This window comes from Nerophis lumbriciformis, linkage group LG25 (genome assembly GCF_033978685.3).
Source record: "Nerophis lumbriciformis linkage group LG25, RoL_Nlum_v2.1, whole genome shotgun sequence".
NCBI classification, from domain to species: domain Eukaryota; kingdom Metazoa; phylum Chordata; class Actinopteri; order Syngnathiformes; family Syngnathidae; genus Nerophis; species Nerophis lumbriciformis.
This window is the reverse complement of record NC_084572.2, coordinates 36109004-36118925: the sequence shown is the minus strand read 5'-3', so window position 1 is coordinate 36118925 and position 9922 is coordinate 36109004. Positions and strand designations below refer to the sequence as shown.

Sequence of the window (9922 nt, the reverse complement as noted above, 5' to 3'; positions counted from 1 at the left end):
AATGACAGCTCCAAAAACGAATTCAAACCACAAAATAAAATAAATAAATCAACACAAAAATGTGACACATTATGGGTGGGTCACATATGCATGTACAGTAGATGGCAGTATTGTCCTGTTTAAAAGTGTCACAACATTGCTGTTTACGGCAGACGAACTGCTTTACAGTAGACGAAAACTTGACCGCTGTTGTTGTGTGTTGTTACCGCGCTGGGAGGACGTTAATGAAACTGCCTAACAATAAACCCACATAAGAAACCAAGAACTCGCCCTCGATCAGTCTACAGTTATAATGTGATTGGGCAGGCATTGTGGGAAAGCAGACGTGAGAACAGGCTGTCACCACGTCACTCAGGTCCGCATGGAGCTGGAGGGGGCGTGGCCTCCAGCTCCGCCTGAATTTCGGGAGATTTTCGGGAGAAAATTTGTTCCGGGAGGTTTTCGGGAGAGGCGCTGAATTTCGGGAGTCTCCCGGAAAATCCGGGAGGGTTTGCAAGTATGTAATATATTCCAGACTGATATATGATGGGTTAGGTTATCCTAAACATTCCTGCCACTTAATTTTACACACTAACAGTTTTATGTTGGGGTTTTTTTGGGGACATATATTAAAATAATATTATACCGGGGGCTTAATACCGGAATATCGTACCGTGAGATTTTGGCACGGTTACATCGTTAAAGGGGAACATTATCACCAGACCTATGTAAGCGTCAATATATACCTTGATGTTGCAGAAAAAAGACCTTTTTTTTTTTAACCGATTTCCGAACTCTAAATGGGTGAATTTTGGCGAATTAAACGCCTTTCTATTATTCGCTCTCGGAGCAATGACGTCACAAAGTGACGTCGCATCGGGAAGCAATCCGCCATTTTCTCACTTCCGTCGGTGTGTTGTCGGAGGGTGTAACAACACGAACAGGGACGGATTCAAGTTGCACCAGTGGCCCAAAGATGCGAAAGTGGCAAGAAATTGGACGAAATGTGTTCAAAATACGAGGGTGTGGGGAAAGCCGACGAAATGGTCAGTCGTTTGTTCCGCACACTTTACCGACGAAAGCTATGCTACGACAGAGATGGCAAGAATGTGTGGATATCCTGCGACACTCAAAGCAGATGCATTTCCAACAATAAAGTCAAAGAAATCTGCCGCCAGACCCCCATTGAATCTGCCGGAGTGTGTGAGCTATTCAGGGACAAAGGACCTCGGTAGCACGGCAAGCAATGGCGGCAGATTGTTCCCGCAGACGAGCGAGCTAAACCCCCTGGATGTCTTGGCTCACACCGTCCCTTATGCCACCGAAGATGATCAAGAGCAGAATATCGACCCTAGCTTCCCTGGCCTGCTGACATCAACTCCAAAACTGGACGGATCAGCTTTCAGGAAAAGAGGGTATGTCTACAGAATATATTAATTGATGAAAACTTTATTCATTACTCGCGGTTTTACGTAAATTTTCTCAAACACCAAGTCAAATCAGCTCTGTTATTTTCCGTTTTTTCGACTGTTTTCCGTACCTTGGAGACATCATGCCTCGTCGGTGTGTGTGTTGTCGGAGGGTGTAACAACACGAACAGGGACGGATTCAAGTTGCACCAGTGGCCCAAAGATGCGAAAGTGGCAAGAAATTGGACGTTTGTTCCGCACACTTTACCGACGAAAGCTATGCTACGACAGAGATGGCAAGAATGTGTGGATATCCTGCGACACTCAAAGCAGATGCATTTCCAACGATAAAGTCAAAGAAATCTGCCGCAATTCAGGGACAAAGGACCTCGGTAGCACTGCAAGCAATGGCGGCAGTTTGTTCCCGCAGACGAGCGAGCTAAACCCCCCTGAATGTCTTGGCTCACACCGTCCTGAAGATGATCAAGAGAAGAATATCGACCCTAGCTTCCCTGGCCTGCTGACATGAGGGTATGTCTACAGAATATATTAATTGATGAAAATTGGGCTGTCTGCACTCTCAAAGTGCATGTTGTTGCCAAATGTATTTCATATGCTGTAAACCTAGTTCATAGTTGTTAGTTTCCTTTAATGCCAAACAAACACATACCAATCGTTGGTTAGAAGGCGATCGCCGAATTCGTCCTCGCTTTCTCCCGTGTCGCTGGCTGTCGTGTCGTTTTCGTCGGTTTCGCTTGCATACGGTTCAAACCGATATAGCTCAATAGCTTCAGTTTCTTCTTCAATTTCGTTTTCACTACCTGCCTCCACACTACAACCATCCGTTTCAATACATGCGTAATCTGTTGAATCGCTTAAGCCGCTGAAATCCGAGTCTGAATCCGAGCTAATGTCGCTATAGCTTGCTGTTCTTTCCGCCATGTTTGTGTGTGTTGGCTTCACTATGTGACGTCACAGGAAAATGGACGGGTGGTTAAAATCAGGCACTTTGAAGCTTTTTATAGGGATTGGGTAAAAATTTTGAAAAAACTTCGAAAAATATAATAAGCCACTGGGAACTGATTTTTAATGGTTTTAACAATTCTGAAATTGTGATAATGTTCCCCTTTAACAGTAAATATATAATAAATCTCACTAAATCAAATCTAGCATTAAAAATAAGAACAAAAAGTAACGCATGAATGACTTCAATTAAAATTAATAAATGTTAAGAAAAAGCCCAATCAAAAAGGTAGGTCTAAAAGGAGCAGTGTAATGTAAAAACAAGTTGACTTCACATGCTCAATTGTCTTTCATTGTCCATTAAACCATTTCTGATTGTATTTACAAAACGCAAAGTCTGTGAAAATACCGTCTTTGTACCGTAAATACGGTGTTTGCATCCGCCATCGTTGGAACAGACTCGGGGGGTGGCTTGTTCATGTTGGAAATCCGACTTCGAGGGGCATCCCAGTTGAAATCCCGACTTCCCGACTGGAACGCACCAACAGGTCGCACCATTACTCCAAAGGTGTTGCGATCAGGTACTCAGTTCTGCGAAACCAATGTGTTACTACAGCAGTTTTTAGCAAATATGTGCAGAGTTTACATAGACTTAGACTACCTTTTATTGTTATTCAAATTTGAACTTTGCAGTACAGATAAGAACGCAATTTCGTCGGGGTTGAGGTGGGCGGGGTTGGGGAGGGGCGGGGTTTGGTGGTAGCAGGGGGGTGTATATTCAATCAATCAATCAATCAATGTTTATTTATATAGCCCTAAATCACAAGTGTCTCAAAGGGCTGCACAAGCCACAACGACATCCTCGGTATAGCCCACATAAGGGCAAGGAAAAACTCACCCCAGTGGGACGTCGATGTGAATGACTATGAGAAACCTTGGAGAGGACCGCATATGTGGGTAACCCCCCCCCTCTAGGGAGACCGAATGCAATGGATGTCGAGTGGGTCTAACATAATATTGTGAGAGTCCAGTCCATAGTGGATCCAGCATAACAGTAAGAGTCCAGTCCACAGTGGGGTCAGCAGGAAACCATCCCGAGCGGAGACGGGTCAGCAGCGCAGAGATGTTCCCAACCAATATACAGGCGAGCGGTCCACCCCGGGTCCCGACCCCGGACAGCCAGCACCCCATCCATGGCCACCGGATCTGTGTGTCTTCCCCTCCACAAGGGATAGGGGGGAGCAGAGGAGAAAAGAAAAGAAACGGCAGATCAACTGGTCTAAAAAAAGGGGGGCTATTCAAAGGCTAGAGTATACAAATGAGTTTTGAGATGGGACTTAAATGTTTCTACTGAGGTAGCATCTCTAATTGTTACCGGGAGGGCATTCCATAGTGCTGGAGCCCGAATAGAAAACGCTCTACAGCCCGCAGACTTTTTTTGGGCTCTGGGAATATTGTAGCGTCCCGGAAGAGTTAATGCTGCAAGGGGTTCTGGGTATTTGTTCGGTTGTGTTTATGTTGTGTTACGGTGTGGATGTTCTCCCGAAATGTGTTTGTCATTCTAGTTTGGTGTGGGTTCACAGTGTGGCGCATATTTGTAACAGTGTTAAAGTTGTTTATACGGCCACCCTCAGTGTGACCTGTATGGCTGTTGATCAAGTATGCATTGCATTCACCTACACTACCGTTCAAAAGTTTGGGGTCACATGGAAATGACTTTAACTAACTTTAAACTAGTCTTAACTTTAAAGAAATACACTCTATACATTGCTAATGTGGTAAATGACTATTCTAGATGCAAATGTCTGGTTTTTGGTGCAATATCTACATAGGTGTATAGAGGCCCATTTCCAGCAACTATCACTCCAGTGTTCTAATGGTACAATGTGTTTGCTCATTGGCTCAGAAGGCTAATTGATGATTAGAAAACCCTTGTGCAATCATGTTCACACATCTGAAAACAGTTTAGCTTGCTACAGAAGCTACAAAACTGACCTTCCTTTGAGCAGATTGAGTTTCTGGAGCATCACATTTGTGGGGTCAATTAAACGCTCAAAATGGCCAGAAAAAGAGAACTTTCATCTGAAACTCGACAGTCTATTCTTGTTCTTAGAAATGAAGGCTATTCCATGCGAGAAATTGCTAAGAAATTGAAGATTTCCTACAACGGTGTGTACTACTCCCTTCAGAGGACAGCACAAACAGGCTCTAACCAGAGTAGAAAAAGAAGTGGAAGGCCGCGTTGCACAACTGAGCAAGAAGATAAGTACATTAGAGTCTCTAGTTTGAGAAACAGACGCCTCACAGGTCCCCAACTGGCATCTTCATTAAATAGTACCCGCAAAACACCAGTGTCAACATCTACAGTGAAGAGGCGGCTGCGGGATTCTGGGCTTCATGGCAGAGTGGCAAAGAAAAAGCCATATCTGAGACTGGCCAATGAAAGAAAAAGATTAAGATAGGCAAAAGAACACAGACATTGGACAGAGGAAGACTGGAAAAAAGTGTTGTGGACGAATGAATCCAAGTTTGAGGTGTTTGGATCACAAAGAAGTACGTTTGTGAGACGCAGAACAACTGAAAAGATGCTGGAAGAATGCCTGACGCCATCTGTTAAGCATGGTGGAGGTCATGTGATGGTCTGGGGTTGCTTTGGTGCTGGTAAGGTGGGAGATTTGTACAGGGTTAAAGGGATTCTGAATAAGGAAGGCTATCACGCCATACCCAGTGGGCAGCACTTGACTGGAGCCAATTTCATCCTACAACAGGACAATGACCCAAAACACACCTCCAAATTGTGCAAGAACTATTTAGAGAAGAAGCAGGCAGCTGGTATTCTATCGGTAATGGAGTGGCCAGCGCAGTCACCAGATCTGAACCCCATTGAGCTGTTGTGGGAGCAGCTTGACCGTATGGTACGCAAGAAGTGCCCATCCAACCAATCCAACTTGTGGGAGCTGCTTCTAGAAGCGTGGGGTGCAATTTCTCCAGATTACCTCAACAAATGAACAGCTAGAATGCCAAAGGTCTGCAATGCTGTAATTGCTGCAAATGGAGGATTCTTTGACGAAAGCAAAGTTTGATGTAAAAAAAATCTTATTTCAAATACAAATCATTATTTCTAACCTTGTCAATGTCTTGACTCTATTTTCTATTCATTTCACAATGTATGGTGGTGAACAGAGGTGTGGACTCGAGTCACATGACTTGGACTCGAGTCAGACTCGAGTCATGAATTTGATGACTTTAGACTCGACTTGACAAAATGTAAAAAGACTTGCAACTCGACTTAGACTTTAACATCAATGACTTGTGACTTCACTTGGACTTGAGCCTTTTGAATTGACATGACTTGACATGACTTGCTACTTTCCCCAAAACCCAAAGATGAAAAAGTTATTCGGGAGCGCTCCGTATTTTTCATTGTGTACTTGTCTATCAGCGTTGCGTGTGTCAGCTGGTGTGGTCTCAGTACAACAGCCAATCAAATTAGATCTACTTTGTTTTCATCACACAGCATTCATCCAATCAAATTGCAGGACAATCAACGAAGAAGACATGTCCAAACCACACGCCAGTGAACAAAAAATGATACCTAAAATAATTTCGTTTGGGTATAAAAATTACGAGGTGGTCAACACAAAACGGTTTCCAGTATGCAACACATGCGGTTCGAAAATTACTGATGGAGAGACAACAACTTCCAACTTCGTCCGGCATTTGAAGTTGCACAAAGAACGGTAAGTTTTGAATGTAAGATAACGTTTATTGGCTAAGTAACGTGACTTTTATTTGCTGTGTAGTTAAATCAGTGAGGCTGTAAACTCACTGCTAACGTTATAACGTTATTGCAAACACGGGAATCTGTTGCAGTTCACTACCTTATTCATACTTTTTGTTCAGTGATTTTTTTAAGCAGGGTTACGTTAGTCAATATATCACACGTAACGTTAGACGGCGGTCAGCAGCACCGCGTATTTTAGCCACCTAAAAAAAGACAAAAATAGTAAAATAAAGGTCAGTTAAAATGTATACTATATTATGAATATGTGTACCGTTTTAGCTAGCTTTCTGACATACTGTTGGTTGTTTACCTCAGTGGTCCCCAACCACCGGGCCGCGGCCCGCTACTGGTCCGTGGATCGATTGGTATCGGGCCGCACAAGAAATATATATATATATATTTTTTCTTTTTTTAATTAAATCAACATAAAAAACACAAGATACACTTACAAGTAGTGCACCAACCCAAAAAAACTCTGCCCCCCTTTTGTTCTGGGCATTGAACATGAAGACTCTTCCTTCACTGTTCCGAGTGGCCATGAGAGTCTTGGCAGTGCCTGCCTCCAGTGCTCCAGTGGAGCGAGTTTTCAGCCATGGTGGCATCATACTACGCCCCCATCGTGCACAAATGACTGACAGACTCTTGGCTAATTTGGTCTTTTGCAAATGCAATGCAGCATAGGGCCCTGACATATAAAAAGTACAACTTTTTGTTATGTTCACATATATGTCATGTTTTTTCAATGTTAACACTTTTGTACAAATAAGTACATTTGCACTTTATTTTTCAATGTGTTTGTTCTGTAAAGGAATGAGTTAATGTTTAAAATGACTGGTTAATAGTGCTATTATAAAGTGCAATGTCAGCACAATTTTCTTTCCTGCAATTTAAAATGCACTTGTTTTAATAAATAAATACAGCGTTTGAAAAGCATACACAATCTGTGTTAATATATTAGTCTGTGGTTAAAAGGACTTGAAAGGACTCGAAACTCAAAATGCAGGACTTAGGACTTGACTTGAGACTTTCCAGTCTTGACTTTGGACTTGACTCGGGGCTTGCCTGTCTTGACTCGGGACTTGACTCGGACTTGAGGGCAAAGACTTGAGACTTACTTGTGACTTGCAAAACAATGACTTGGTCCCACCTCTGGTGGTGAATAAGTGTGACTTTTCATGGAAAACACAAAATTCTTTGGGTGACCCCAAACTTTTGAACGGTAGTGTATGTGTGTGTAAAAGCCGCATAAATCATGTGACTTGGCCGGCACACTGTTTGTATGGAGAAAAAGCGGACGCGACAACAGGTAGTAGAGGGCGCTAAAGGCAGTGCCTTTAAGGCACGCCCCCAATATTGTTGTCCGGGTGGAAATCGGGAGAAATTCGGGAGAATGGTTGGCCCGGGAGATTTTCGGGAGGGGCCCCGAAATTCGGGAGGGTTGGCAAGTATGCTGGTGGTGTGCCTCAGAATTTTGTCAATGAAAAAAGTGTGCTTGGGCTCAGAAAAGGTTGAAAAAAAAACACTGTCAGAGCAGTAGCAGTGAAAACAGTCCTTGGTGGGGGGTGGGAGGAGTCTCTGCAGATTATCTGAGCTCTGGTCAGGCAGCTGCTTTTTTTCGACATCTCCTGGATAGGAGGGGGAGGAGTCCTGATGATCATGCAACATAGCAAAATTGACATGCAAAATCATTTGCAGATGTGATAAAAAACCATTAGAACAATAGTCTTTGTCTTCATGAGAATGTTTTTTCCCCCTCAACATTGTGTGGGCGTTTACAGGTGTTCCTGAACCTTCTCTCTCTCTCTGTGTGTGTGTGTGTGTGTGTAGTTGTCCTACTTCCAGACAGCAGTGAGCATGCGTGTGTTTCTTTGAGACACTGCGTGATTTTTTTTTTTTCCCTCCCCACTGCCTGCAAACATCACATCCATCTCCGAGTCCGTGGAGTGTGTGCGTGTTGTCGTGCGTGTGTGTGTGTTTGTTTGCAGCACTCACCCAGCAGCTCGGGGAGCGTCCGACTGACGGCTTCCTCCTGCCCGCATCGTCCGCATCAGACAAGTGTCAGCGCGCCTCGCAGGTACGCAGTGAACATTCCGACATCGTGCGTGTAAATGTGACACGCAGCCTAGTTAGCTCGGCGTGCTAACTTCCTGCCCCCCCCCCACCCCAACATGTTAGCCTAGGCTAGCGCCTAGCATCGAGCTAGCTTAGCACGGATGGCTGCTTCTACGCGAAGCTACACGCTCTGCCAGGTGATTTTTATTTTGTATATTTAAGTCTGATTTTAAGTCTTACAGAAACGTGTGTCGTGCCCGGCGCCGTCGTTGTTATTTGGCGCTCATTTCTGTGCGGGAGTCGAGTGGCTAATGTCAACAGCTAGCTAGCTGCTAGCTCGTTTTAGCACGTCACGGCTGCGAGCTAACGTCACTCGCCTGGTCAAAAAGATTTTTCGAAAGTGTCAAAATGCTCACCACACGTCGGAGTTATCTCAGTTTTCTCAAAGGGTCGCATCTTTTTTTTTTTTTTTTTTTTTTTTTTTTTTTTGCCCACCTTGTGTCCACTGAGATTTACCATTAAGTAAAAATGACCCCAAAGTTTTTTTTGTTTTTTTTTGTTTTTTTGTTCTTTTTTTGCCCACCTTGTGTCAGCCGAGACTTACCATTAAGTAAAAATCACCCAAAGTATTTTATTTTATTTATTTTTATTTTTTTGCCCACCTTGTGTTCGCCGAGACTTACAATTAAGTAAAAATGACACCAAAGTTTTTTATTTTTTATTTTTTTTGCCCACCTTGTGTCCGCCGAGAATTACCATTAAGTAAAAATGACTCTAAAGTTTTTTTTTAATTTTATTTTCTAAACCTTTATTTATAAATTTAAACATTTACAAACAACTGATAAATAATTATGTTCAAAATAAGTACAAAAACAGCACCAGGGGGTTGTAAACTCAATATCCATCCATCCATTTTCTACCGCTTGTCCCTTTCGGGGTCACGGGGGGAGCCTATCTCCGCTGCATTCGGGCGGAAGGCGGGGTACACCCTGGACAAGTCGCCACCTCATCGCAGGCGGAGACTTACCATTAAGTAAAAATGACCCCAAAGTTTTGTTTTTGCCCACCTTGTGTCCGCCAAGACTTACCATAAAGTAAAAATGACCCCAAAGTTTTTGTTTTTGTTTTTTTTGCCCACCTTGTGTCTGCCGAGACTTACCATCCATCTATCCATCCATCCATTTTCGAGACTTACCATTTAAGTAAATGACCCAAAAGTTTTTTTTGTTTTTTTTGTTTTTTTTGCCCACCTTGTGTTCGCCGAGACTTACCATTAAGTAAAAATGACCCCAAGGTTTATTTATTTTTATTTTTTTTGCCCACCTTGTGTTCGCCAAGACTTACCATTAAGTAAAAATGACCCCAACGTTTTTTGTTTTTTTTGTTTTTTTGCCCACCTTGTGTCAGCCGAGACTTACCATTAAGTAAAAATGACCCAAAGTATTTTATTTTTTTATTTTTTATTTTTTTGCCCACCTTGTGTCCGCCGAGAATTACCATTAAGTAAAAATGACCCTAAAGTTTTTTTTGTTTTGTTTTTTTTGCCCACCTTGTGTTCGCTGAGACTTACCATTAAGTAAAAATTACCCCAAGGTTTATTTTTTTTAATTTTTTTTTTGCCCACCTTGTGTCTGCTGAGACTTACCATTACCGGTAAGTAAAAATGACCCCAAAGTTTTTTATTTTTTTGTTTTTTTGCCCACCTTGTGTCAGCCGAGACTTAACATTAAGTAAA

The 9922-nt window shown here is 42.8% G+C and overlaps 1 protein-coding gene across 1 annotated transcript in view; it reads left to right on the top strand.

The window, feature by feature from the left end:
- Positions 1-7776: 7776 nt before the first annotated feature.
- zbtb45 (zinc finger and BTB domain containing 45) overlaps positions 7777-9922 on the top strand; it is a 34467-nt gene continuing 32321 nt past the window's right edge. Inside the window, exon 1 of the mRNA XM_061984313.2 lies at positions 7777-8209. The gene's annotated coding sequence lies outside the window, so the exon portion shown is untranslated. The remainder of the gene's footprint in view (positions 8210-9922) is intronic.